At 51.6% G+C, this 12,177-nt stretch overlaps 3 pseudogenes; all 3 read left to right on the top strand.

Moving 5' to 3' along the window:
- Positions 1-1,307: 1,307 nt before the first annotated feature.
- LOC144820686 (18S ribosomal RNA) lies at positions 1,308-3,091 on the top strand (annotated as a pseudogene).
- Positions 3,092-6,080: 2,989 nt separating this feature from the next.
- LOC144820916 (5.8S ribosomal RNA) lies at positions 6,081-6,234 on the top strand (annotated as a pseudogene).
- A 442-nt stretch (positions 6,235-6,676) lies between these two features.
- On the top strand, positions 6,677-11,977 carry LOC144820770 (28S ribosomal RNA; annotated as a pseudogene).
- The last annotated feature ends 200 nt before the right edge of the window (positions 11,978-12,177 follow it).

The raw sequence follows: 12,177 nt of genomic DNA, 5'->3' as shown, positions 1-12,177 counted from the left end.
CAAAATACCGGTCGGTAACGGCCGATTTCGGTCATTACCGACCGGTATTTAAGAATTGGCATGTAGGGGGCATATTTTACCGAATCGGTAAATTTACCGAATCGGTAAAATAACGAATCGGTATTTTTACCGATTCGGAAACTTTCAGATGTAGGTGGGACTCTTCAGAGTCCCAAAGGCCTTACAGAATCGGTATTTTACCATCCAATCCAATTGGGTGGTAAAATACCGAATCCAGGTGTGCATGCACATGTGTGCATGCACACCTATGCCATGTGACAGACAGACATGCCCTTAGGGCATGTCTGTGTGCCACATGGCACACATGCCTGTATTCGGGGTGCTAGAGGGTGTCAAAGTGACACCCCCTGCACCCTTGCTGAAATCGGTATTTACCGATTCGGTAAATACCGATTCGGTATTTCCCATTGACTCCTATGGGCTTCACAGCCCATAGGAATCAATAGGAAATACCGATTCAGTATTTACCGAATCGGTAAATACCGAATTTTAAAGAATCGGTAATTCAATTACCGATTCTTCCTACATCTCCCTCCTTCATATTTACCGATTCATAAATACCGAATCGGTAAAATTCGGTATTTATGAATCGGTAAATTCAGATTACCTACATCTAGCCCCTAGTGTGCTTTCTGCTCCCCCTGAGGTCAGAAAGACTGTAGAATTTGGGGGGCGGGGGCATTGGCTTGCCCATTTTGGGCAGCCCCCACACCTACAGGCATAAAAACAAACAAATCCCTGGGGCCTAGTGTGTTTTCTGCCCCTGGGGAGCTAATGGGGGCAGAAAGACTGGAATTTTGGGGGGGGGGGGCGGATGGGCATGCTCATTTTGGGCGTCACCCACCCCTACTGGCCTATAAAAAAATCCCTGTTGCCTAGTGTGCTTTCTGCCCTCCCAGGGGGACAGATCGAGGGCTATTGCCCCCATTTGCCCCCAGGGGGACGGAAAAACTGTCTGTGCCCAAAGTAATGGGGGAGAAAAATGCCTTGCCCAAGGGGCTGCTCCCCCCTCCCTGATGCCTAGTGGGTGGATCCCTGCTTGGGGATCACCCTCTTGAGGGATCCACTAGGGAGGGGTATCATTGGAAAGGGGAGATTCTCCCTTTGCCAATGATACCTCTTCCATCTGCCTCGGTGCTCAGGGGGCTGAGATATCCCCCTGAGCACAGAGGCCGTGAAACCAGTTTCTCCAAAATGACGGTAATTTCGGAGAAATAATAAAACACCGTTGGGAGCTGGGGAAGCTCATCCTCAGCTCCGGAGGATGTTTTGACAAAAACGGAATCCCTCTGGGGCCCGCACCAGAGGGATTTCCTGTGCCATGTGCATGGACAGCCGGGAGCTGTCAGATGCACCAAAAGGGTTAAATCAGTTATTGTTCCCTCGATCGCTCCATCTTTTACTTGGATAACTGTGGTAATTCTAGAGCTAATACATGCCGACGAGCACTGAGCTTCCGGGATGCGTGCATTTATCAGATCAAGACCAACCCGGGCTCGCCCGGCCCTTTTGGTGACTGTAGATAACCTCTGGCCGATCGCATGTCCCCGTGACGGCAACGATGAATTCGGATGTTTGCCCTATCAACTTTCAATGGTACTTTCTGTGCCTATCATGGTTACCATGGGTAACAGGGAATCAGGGTTTGATTCCAGAGAGGGAGCCTGAGAAACGGCTGCCAGATCCAAGGAAGGCAGCAGACGTGCAAATTATTCACTCCCGACTCAGAGAGGTAGTGATGCAAAATAACAACACAGGCCTCTTTCGAGGCCCTGTAATTGGAATGAGTACACTTTAAATCCTTTAATGAAGATCCATTGGAGGGCAAGTCTAGTGCCAGCAGCGGCGGTAATTCCAGCTCAAATAGCGTATGTTAAAGTAGTTGCAGTTAAAAAAACTCGTAGTAGGATCTTGGGATCGATCTGGCGGTGTGCCACAAGGCAAGCTACCGCCTGTCCCAGCCCCTGCCTCTCAGTGCCACCTTGATGCTCTTGACTGGGGGTCCAAAGTCTTTACTTTGAAATAATTAGAGTGTTCAAAGCAGGCCTGTGGCTTGAATACTTCAGCTAGGAATAATGGAATAGGATTCCGGTTGTATTTTGTTGGTTTTCAAAACTGGGGCGATGATTAAGAGGGATGGTCGGGGCATTTGTATTGTGCCGCTAGAGGTGAAATTCTTGGACAAGTGGAAGACAAACCAAGCGAAAGCATTTGCGAAGAATGTTTTCATTAATCAAGAACGAAAGTTGGAGGTTCGAAGACGATCAGATACTGCCGTAGTTCCGACCATAAACGATGCCGACTTGCAATCCGGCTGCGTTATTCCCATGACCTGCCAAGCAGCTTCCTGGAAACTAAAGTCTTTGGGTTCTGGGGGGAGTATGGTTGCAAAGATGAAACTTAAAAGAATTGACGGAAGGGCACCACTAGGAGTGGAGCCTGTGGCTTAATTTGACTCAACACGGGAAACTTCACCTGGCCCGGACACGGAAAGGATTGACAGATTGATGGCTCTTTCTCGATTCTGTGGGTGGTGGTGCATGGCCGTTCTTAGTTGGTGGAGTGATTTGTCTGGTTAATTCCGATAACGAACAAGACTCCTCCATGCTAACTAGTTACGCGACCGCCAGGAGTCGGCGTCCAACTTCTTAGAGGGACAAGTGGCGTTCAGCCACACAAGATCGAGCAATAACAGGTCTTTGATGCCCTTAGAAGGGGCCGCTTGAGCGCTACACTGAACAGATCAGCGTGTGTCTACCCTTCGCTGACAGGTGCAGATAACCTGCTAAACCCCGTTCATGATAGGGATTGGGGGTTTGCAAATATTTCCAATGAACAAGGAATTCCCAGTAAGTGCGGGTCATCAGCTCGCATTGATTAAGTCCCTGCCCTTTGTACACACCACCTGTCGCTACTACTGATTGGATGGTTAAGTGAGGTCCTCGGATCGGCCCCACCGGGGTCAGCAACAGCCCTGGCGGAGCACCGAGAAGATGATCAAACTTGACTATCTAGAGGAAGTAAGAGTCGTAACAAGATTTCCGTTGGTGAACCTGCGGAAGGTTCATTAACAGCAGAGCGGCCTGAGAGACCGACGGTGCCAGCCCAAAATTCTTGGCTGCCTCCTAATCACACCGTAGGCACAGGGCCCAGCCCTGCCCTTGTGTACCTCAGCTGGGCGGAGCTGTCCGCGGCCCCATGGGTACTTGTTTGAGGACTGTGCCTCAGCAGGCCTCACCACTGTGGGTGGGGGTGGCCCCCGGCCCCTGTCCCTCCTCGAGGGGCACAGCGGTAGGCCCTCCAGAGGCAAAATCCACGCTCACTCGGCTCCAACCTCCACAGTGGGGGAAACCAAGTGGCAGTGCCTGCCAGGCTGAGACCTTCCCCCGAAGGCTCTGCTGTGCAGGGCCCTCCTGTGCCCGATTCCCGGCACAACCGGGCTTCAGGTGACTGAGGAGCAGCCCTTCTTGCGTGGCAGGGTGGCCTGGAAGAGAAGGATCCGGGGCCTGCGAGGGGACCCTGGCTCCTCTCGTTCGGAGGCGTGCCGGATGGGGAGCCACCTTTCTCTTCCCTTCTTGTGCCTCCGACCTGGGCAGGGGTGGGATACCCATCAGCCTGCTGGCACGGCTCGGGCCACCTGGCTGCAGATGGCTGACGTGCAGGTGGGGTGACCCTCCATCGTTGCCAGGTACCCGATCCCGTGCGGCCGGGCTGAGGGTTTTTTTTTTTTTTTTGAAAAGTTTTTATTCGGAAGCAGCAGAACAGAACAATCAATACAGCTATGGGCCTACAACCTCCAGGCTGGCCACAATGTAGAAACAAAATCAATACAGGATAAGGGTACACATTTCAACAATGCCAGCACCGAGATCATAGCAAATCGGAAGAGCAGGAGGTACACGTAAACACGGCAGCAAATATCAGAATATAAAGAGCTTCCATTTTATAATAAAGGAGGAAGGATCCGAGAATATACAATAAAGCAAGTCAATTATGAAGCAAGTCATGAGATAGGACTTTCGAACTGTGTATCAACTGAAGGAAAGTCATCTTGGCCACACGTAAATCAGAATATGTCAGTGCCCGAAAACTACGAGCCGGCCCCACGCCCCACCCCTCAGGATCAAAAGACGGTATAAGAGAAATGCAAAGACGTCCCATCAGAGTTCAACCCCGAAAAAACAAACATGGACCCCCCCACGAAACTAAACCTAGAAAGACAAAAAGAGACAAACAAAAGAGAAAAACAAGGGCCATAGAAACAAAGAGAACAAAAAACAAGACCCATCCCCCACCCCGCATACCAGCAGAAGGCTACGGCCCACCCCCCCCTATAGGCATGCCTGTCGCCCCTAGCACGAAAACCCCATTACAAGAAAGTGGAGGAGGAGCCCTGCACCCGCCCCCCGTCTCCCCTCTCCCCCTCCCCCACCACCTCCCAGAAGAGAGTATAAGCTCCCCAAGAGAGGGGGGGGGTTAGTAAACATCATGTGTCCGTAACACATCCCCACAATTCACAGTAACAAGCCCAGTATAGCGTCATCTACAATGGCATCAAATCAGAGAAACAATCATGCGCCGCTCATCCCTGGCCAGTCCGAGTAAAGGCAAACGAAAACTCCGACTCAGCAGTCCCATAAGCAAGCCATCTCGGCGACCAAATCAGCGTCACAGGAGCCACCTCGGTACTAAACAAAAGCAGTTTTACAATAGCAAGTCTCGGTCGCCAATAGTCACAGTCCGATGGTAAAGGGGCCCAGTGATACTGTATGACGGCATGTATATATGCCGGAGCACCAGAAGGAAAGGCGGTCGCACAAAGCACGTCGATAGGTTCACATTAGCCGGAATCCAGGATCTCATGCCCCAAGAAATCCACGATGACAATTGACTCAGTAGAAGCAGGCGGTCGATCCATGACGGTCCCATCAACGCTCCCAGGTCCCCATTCAGGAGCAATAGATGCCAGGGAATCATGTAGAGCCAACAGTATATAGGTCAGGGAGGATTGAAAGTCCCGAACAGCCAGGAAAACATCTCTCAATGTGTACTCCCTCGCTTCAATATCAATGGCGGCAGCGCTCATCACCCCCGGGAGCTCCACAGCCAGGATAGGAGATAGCTCAGCAGGTTGTCGGAGACTCATCACCATCAGCTAGGACATGTGGGGGCCAGAGCAGAGCAAAGGAAGAACCACAGACAAGCAGCTTCACAAGCCTCACACCCACCGTGCCCAGGAGAGATACACAGCCCGATGCCCGCCGCGACCGGCCAGCGATCCCACTAGGGGCAGGAGCACCCCGGGCAGCACGGCACAATCCGCGATGCGGGCGGCCGGTACAGCTTCTGGTCTCGGTCGCTCCGGTACAGGGAAATAAGTCAGACGCGCTCCGGGTGGTCCGGGCACCAGTGCCGCTCTCCGCCTGCGCCTGCAGACAAAACCTCAAATTACGACCTCCGCGGGTTCAGCCGGCCATCACTGTCGGCCGCGTCCGCTGTTGATCACTTCCATCTCGGCCACGGGGTCACGCAAAGCCCCGGCTCACCGCCGGCTCAGGCCGCCCTGTTTGCGACGACGTTACTCAGCCATCCGGAGCGCTAGCGAGCCCGGAGTTACATGGATGGGCAGCGCACCATCTCTGCCGTGTGGGGGTAAGGTACTGAACCAGGATGGATGACAGGATATTAGAGAGGGAGAGGTCGAGCGACGGAGCCGGACTTCTAGGCTGCCATCTTGGATCACGTCTTGGCTCCTCCCGGGCTGAGGGTTTTAAGACTCACGCAGTCCCTCTCAGTTACTCCAGGAGGATCGGCAACGGTGGGACTGCCTGCTCCCGTTGTTCTGGGAGCCCCTCTCAACTGTGACTGGGGTGGGGGGAACTCCCTAGCCGAACGCCTGGTAACACTTTTTTTTCTCCCAACGTTGCAGTCCGACTTCCAGAGGGAAAGCCTTGAACGGGGCCCCGGGCCGTCTCGCGGTTCGGTCGGTAGACAACATATGTCATCACTCTCCTCTCCTGCACTCAGAGGTGGGTGAATGTTTTCAAAAGGTTGCCTGTGACTCTTGGCAGTGGAGCACTCGGCTCGCGCGTTGATAAAGAACGGAGCTAGCTGCAAGACTTACTGTGAATTTCAGGACACATTGGTCATCAACACTTTGAACGCACCTTGTGACCCCAGGTTCCTCCCAGGGCTAGGCCTGCCTGAGGGTCGCTGGATTGTCATTCGCCCCGGGGCTTCCACGGGATGCAGCTAGGGCCAGTGCAGGGTTAGCTCCACTTCCCTTCATCCCCCCACAAGGTCAGATCCCCCGATCCCCTGTGGCAGGGTCCCTCACATGGTCCTGTTCCTGAGGTATGCCGCTGGTGCACCTAGCCTTCCCTCCTGTCTCGGCAGGGCATGGGCTGGTTACCGGTCTGCCCGGGGCCTGTCCTGGGGCCCCTGGCTGCGTGCCGCACGTGGCTGTCTGTGGTGTCCCGCAGCTGCCCACGCGCACGTCCTCGGGCACCCACCTCCAAAGCCAGCTTTCCGGGGAGGGTAGCACCCCTGCCCTGCCAATCCAAGAAAAAGAGGGCATGCTGCTGCGATGCTGGCCCCCGCGAGAGCAGAGGCGCTGGCGACTCCCGGCTTCCCCTACGCTTCAGCATTCCAACTACGACCTCAGATCAGATGTGGCTGAATTTAAGCATATTACTAAGCGGAGGAAAATAAACTAACCAGGATTCCTCCAGTAACGGAGAGTGAAGAGGGAAGAACCCAGCGCCGAATGTGGTGTACAGAAGACTGGCTCCCTGGCATCGCTCGGGGGGCACAAGTCCTTCTGATCGAGGCTCGCCCCACGGATGGTGTTAGGCTGGTAGCGCCCTCGGTGTGCTGGGATCGGGTCATCTCGGAATCGGGTTGATTGGGAATGCAGCCCAAAGCAGGTGGAAAACTCCATCTAAGGCTAAATACGGGCCGATAGCCAACAAGTACCGTAAGGAAAAGTTGAAAAGAACTTTGGAGAGAGAGTTAAAGAGGGCATGAAACCATTGAGAGGTAAATGGGTGGGGTCCGTGCAGTCTGCCTGGAGGATTTAACATGGCCGTAAGGTCAGTGGTGCGGGAGTCTCTATTCCCTGCGGGGGACAGGCACCTGGGCCCTACCCAGCCTCCGCAGGGTGCATTTCCTCTGCGGCAGTGCCCCGTGACTGGCTCCAGGCCAGCCGGGAAGGCTTTGGGGTGGCAGATGGCCTTCCACTCTGGCAGAGGGTGTTACAGCCCCCCTGGCAGCAGCTTCACCATGTGCATGGGGCCGAGGGAGATTCAACCACCTCTGTGTCCTCCCCTGGGAAACCGCACTTGGCCGTCCCTCGGGGGCGCACCGGGGCAGGAAAGGAGGGACGGGATCTGTCAACTGGGGCAGACTGTGCTCAGTGTCGCACCACTGGGCAGGGAGGCCAACACCAAGCGCCAGGGGTCTACGGCGATGTCGGTCACTCATCTTGAAACACCGACCCAGAAGTCTAACACGTGCACAAGTTGGAGGGCCGAGCGAAATCCTGTGGCACAACAAAGGTGACGGCCGGCACGTGCCAGCTGAGGTGGGATCCCACCGTGCAGCCAGCGGCCTGTACACCACCAGCCCATCTCACCCACTCCGTCGGGGAGGTGGAGCATGAACGTGCATGATAGGACCCAAAAGATGGTGAACTATGCTTGGGCAGGGTGAAGCCAGAGGAAACTCTGGTGGAGGTCTCTAGCGGTCCTGACTTGCAATTCGATCATCCGACCTGGGTATAGGGGCAAAAGACTAATCAAACCATCTAGTAGCTGGTTCCCTCCAAAGTTTCCCTCATGATAGCTGGCGCTCAGAGCCCCCAGTTTTATTTGGTAAAGCGAATGATTAGAGGTCTTGGGGCCGAAACGATCTCAACCTATTCTCAAACTTTACATGGGTAAGAAGCCCCGCTCACTGGCGTGGAGCCGGGCATGGAATGCGAGTGCCTAGTGGGCCACTTTTGGTAAGCAGAACTGGAGCTGCAGGATGAGCCAAACGCCGGGTTAAGGCGCCCGATGTCGATGCTTTTCAGACTCCAGAAAAGTTGTTGGTTGATATAGACAGCAGGACGGAAAATGTATGGCGCTGGAGCGTCAGACTCATAGCCGGTCGTTGCCGTCGCTGAGAGCCACGGGGGCTTAGCCGCGACGAGTAGGAGGGCCCGTGTGGTGCGCACGGAAGCCCGGGCGAGGACCAGGGTGGAGCCGCCTCAGGTGCAGATCTTGGTGGTAGTAGCAAATATTCAAACAAGAACTTTGAAGGCCGAAGTGGAGAAGGGTTCCATGTGAACAGCAGTTGAACATGGGTCAGTCGGTACTAAGAGACAGGCGAGTGCCGTTCGGAAGGGATGGGCGATGGCCTCCGTTGCCCTCGGCCGATCGAAAGGGAGTCAGGTTCAGATCCCCAAACCTGAAGTGGCGGAGGTGGGCGCCCTTGCGGTGTTCAGTGTGGTAACGCAAACAATCCCGGAGAAGCCTGCGGGAGCCCTGGGGAGACTTCTCTTTTCTTTGTGAAGGGCAGGGCGCCCTGGAATGGGTTCGTCCGAGAGAGGGACCCGATCCTTGGAAAGTGCCACGGTTCCGGCGGCGTCCGGTGACCTTTCGCTGGTTCTTGAAAATCCATGGGAGATGGTGTTAATCTCACGCTGGGCCGTACCCATATCAGGTCTTCAAGGTGAACAGCCTCTGGCATGTTAGATCAATGTAGGTAAGGGAAGTCGGCAAGTCAGATCTGTAACTTCTGAATAAGGATTGGCTCTAAGTGCTGGGTCGGTCAGGCTGGAACACAAAACGGGGCTGGGCATGCGCTGCAGCTGGACGAGGTGCCGCCCTCCGGGGTGGTGACAATCCTGGACGTGAGCTGGGCCCTTCCTGTGGGACGCCCCAGCTGCGGTGGTCACCTCATCTGATACCCCTTCTTCGGGGAAGCAGACCGGCGTTCTGCTTTGGACGGCGCCTAGCAGCTGACTTAAAACTGGTACGGACCAGGGGAATCTGACTGTTTAATTAAAACAAAGCATCGTGAAGGCCTGAGGCGGGTGTTGACACAATGTGATTTCTGCCCAGTGCTCTGAATGTAAAAGTGAAGAAATTCAATGAAACGCGGGTAAACGACGGGAGTAATTATGACTCTCTTAACCTATTCTCAGTTATAGTGACCTTTACCTCCCAGTGGTTCCGCTGGTAACTGCCCCTATAGTGCTAGATTCTGCATAGAGAAGTCTATAGAGACAGGCCAAACAAGGTTCTAACATGGCGGTGAGCGTGATAGTAAGAAATGGCGAAGCAAACCAACACAATTCCGGATGGTATCTTTCCTGGAGATTAAAAACCCTGATAAGATGTTGAATGGAGGTGCTGTCATTTTCAGAAATCATTAACCTCCTCACCGAATTTGACCACCCAGCACCCCCTTCAAACAAAGCAACAACGATTCAGGTCACGATATAGCACTTAGTTCACCCACCGTAGCAGATGAAGACACAACAGTAGACCGCAGCAAAGCCATTGAGTTTGTGGCCTCCTCACTCAAGAATGACATTGTTACAACCAACTTTGAAAAGGTACCTGATGTGTATGAGGTCAGCAAAGAATTGAGTTCAAAGAAAAGCGATTACACAAAGAAAGTCACATATTGGAAATACCCAAACAAAAAGTATAAATATGAATTGTGTGGAGACATATTGGGGACTTTGAAAGAACTAAGAAAACATGTCTCTAACAGGTTTAAAGGCTTCTATCTCAAAACCTATTGCTCAAAATGTGACAAAGAAGCAGAATACCACAATATTGCTTGCCATTATGCCAATTGTTAAGGAAGACCTCAAAAAGGAGAGCTGCAATTTCTGTGCAGCTTCTGTGACCTCAGATTCGGAACAAAGATTGGAGTTTCACAACATGCTCGGCATGCACATCCAAGAGCGCAAAATGAGGCTAGACTAGTAGCTCTAGTAAGCAGCAAACCATCAAAAGTATGGTCACAGGAAGAAATACTGCTATTAGCAGAATTGGAAAAAGAGTATGAGAACAAGAGAAATATTAATTCGCTGATGGTTCCGCATTTTGACAATAAAGACAGATAACAAATTGCTGTAAAAAGAAGAAATAGAAGAGATAAGAGCAAAAAATCAGCAAAGGATGTACTGCAAGCATCCAATGTCCCTGAGAATGACTTTTGCGTGTGAACCAGAGGTTTCAGTGGAAGTAACAACGGAAAAGTGCAGAGACTTTATCAATTGAAAACATGCACCAAAAATCTAAAACATTGATGAGCTGGAAGATAGAATCGCAGAAATTGAGAAGTACACCAATGCCTTCGATGACTTAGATTTAAAGAAAGCAGTGGGGCCTGATAAGATTGGCCTGAATGACTTGAATAATGTGCATAATAAGCAACCAAGACTGCTGCCCAGAATTTTATCGTCATGGTTATCGATGAGAAGAGTACCAGAAAGTATTAAAAAGAACCGGTCGATATTGATACCTAAGAATATACCGATTAGCGAACTTCAAAAAATCAGTAATTGGCGAACAATGAACATTGTTACTGCATTCATAAAGTTATTCACAAAAATACTAACCAAAAGACTCACATTTTTTGTTGAATTGAATACGAGACAAAAAGGCTTCATGAAGGTGAGAAGTTGTCTCGAGAATCTGACTCTTCTGAAAAATATCATAAAAGGGACTCGAAAGAACAGAAACTCATTAGTAGTAGGGTTCATAGATATATCAAAAGCCTTTGACTCTGTTAGCCATGGTCACATTTTAAAGAGTCTTGCAAGGCACAGAGTTCCATCATACATCAGAGACATAATAAAAGACTTATACACTGACTCACAACATTTTTCAAGGGAAAGAACAACAAAGCAACTCCTGAAATAACAAAGAAATCTGGGATTAAACAAGGTGAATCTCTATCCCCACTGCTATTTAACATTGCCATGGATCCTCTGATCTGTGATCTTCAGAAAGACATCAAGGGCTTCACATTCAGAAATGATGGTCTAATTGAGCAAATCACTGCTCTGGCTTTTGCCGATGACATTGCAGTACTCAGCAACACCTGGTAAGGAATTAGTACAAATCTGAAAATCATTGAAAAATTCAGAAAAACAACAGGATTAAAACTTAATGTGAAAAAGACCCATGGATTTTATATACGTCTCCATAAAGATACAATCCTGATTAACAACTGTAAACAGGAAGGCAAAAGATAGTGTGATCTCAATTTTTTGTATGAAAACAGACCGTGAATGCAGGGCCTCATGATCCTTCTGACTAGTTGGGTTTCAAGCAGGAGGTGTCAGTAAAGTTACCACAGGGATAACTTGCTTGTGACAGCCAATCGTTCATAGCGACGCCACTTTTTGATTCTTTGATATCGGCTCTTCCTATCATTGTGAAGTAGAATTCACCAAGCGTTGGATTGTTCACCCACTAATAGGGAACGTGAGCTGGGTTTAGACCATCATGCGACAGGTTAGTTTTACCCTACTGATACTGTGTTGTTGCAATAGTAATCCTGCTCAGTACGAGAGGAACCGCAGGGTCAGAGATTTGCTGTATGTGCTTGGCTGAGGAGCCAATGGGGCGAAGCTATCATCTGTGGGATTATGACTGAACGCCTCTAAATCAGAATCCTCCTAATCCGTAACAATATCACAGTGCCGTGGAGCCTTGGTTGGCCTGGGATAGCTGGCCTCTTTCAGGGGCCAGTGCGTAAAGCCGCTCGCTTGGAATCAGGAGCGCGGACGGAAGGGGGCCGCCTCCATCGCCCTTAGTGTACCACATGTTCGTGGGGAACCCAGGGCTAAATCATTCGTAGACAACCTGATTCTGGGTCAGGTTTTTGTATGAGGCAGAGCAGCTACCTCGCTGTGATCTATTAAAAGTCATCCTCTGAGCCAAGCTTTTGTCTCCATCCGTGGGTGCCCGCGGATTCCCTCCTCCCCCACACCCAGGGGTAGGTCCCTGTGCCCCCGGGAAGGACACAGAGGGGGGAACGCAGGCCCACGGGAGACCACCTCTACCACATGCTCTCTAGCACACGGCCTCCCTCTCCTGTCTCTGTCCCACCGGGTTCAGGGATGGGAGCCACCATCCCTTGTGGGTCAGA

The sequence above is a fragment of the Lissotriton helveticus genome, chromosome 2_1 (assembly GCF_964261635.1).
Source record: "Lissotriton helveticus chromosome 2_1, aLisHel1.1, whole genome shotgun sequence".
NCBI lineage: Eukaryota > Metazoa > Chordata > Amphibia > Caudata > Salamandridae > Lissotriton > Lissotriton helveticus.
Note: the sequence above shows the minus strand (reverse complement) of the source record. Positions and strands in the feature narration are given on the sequence as shown.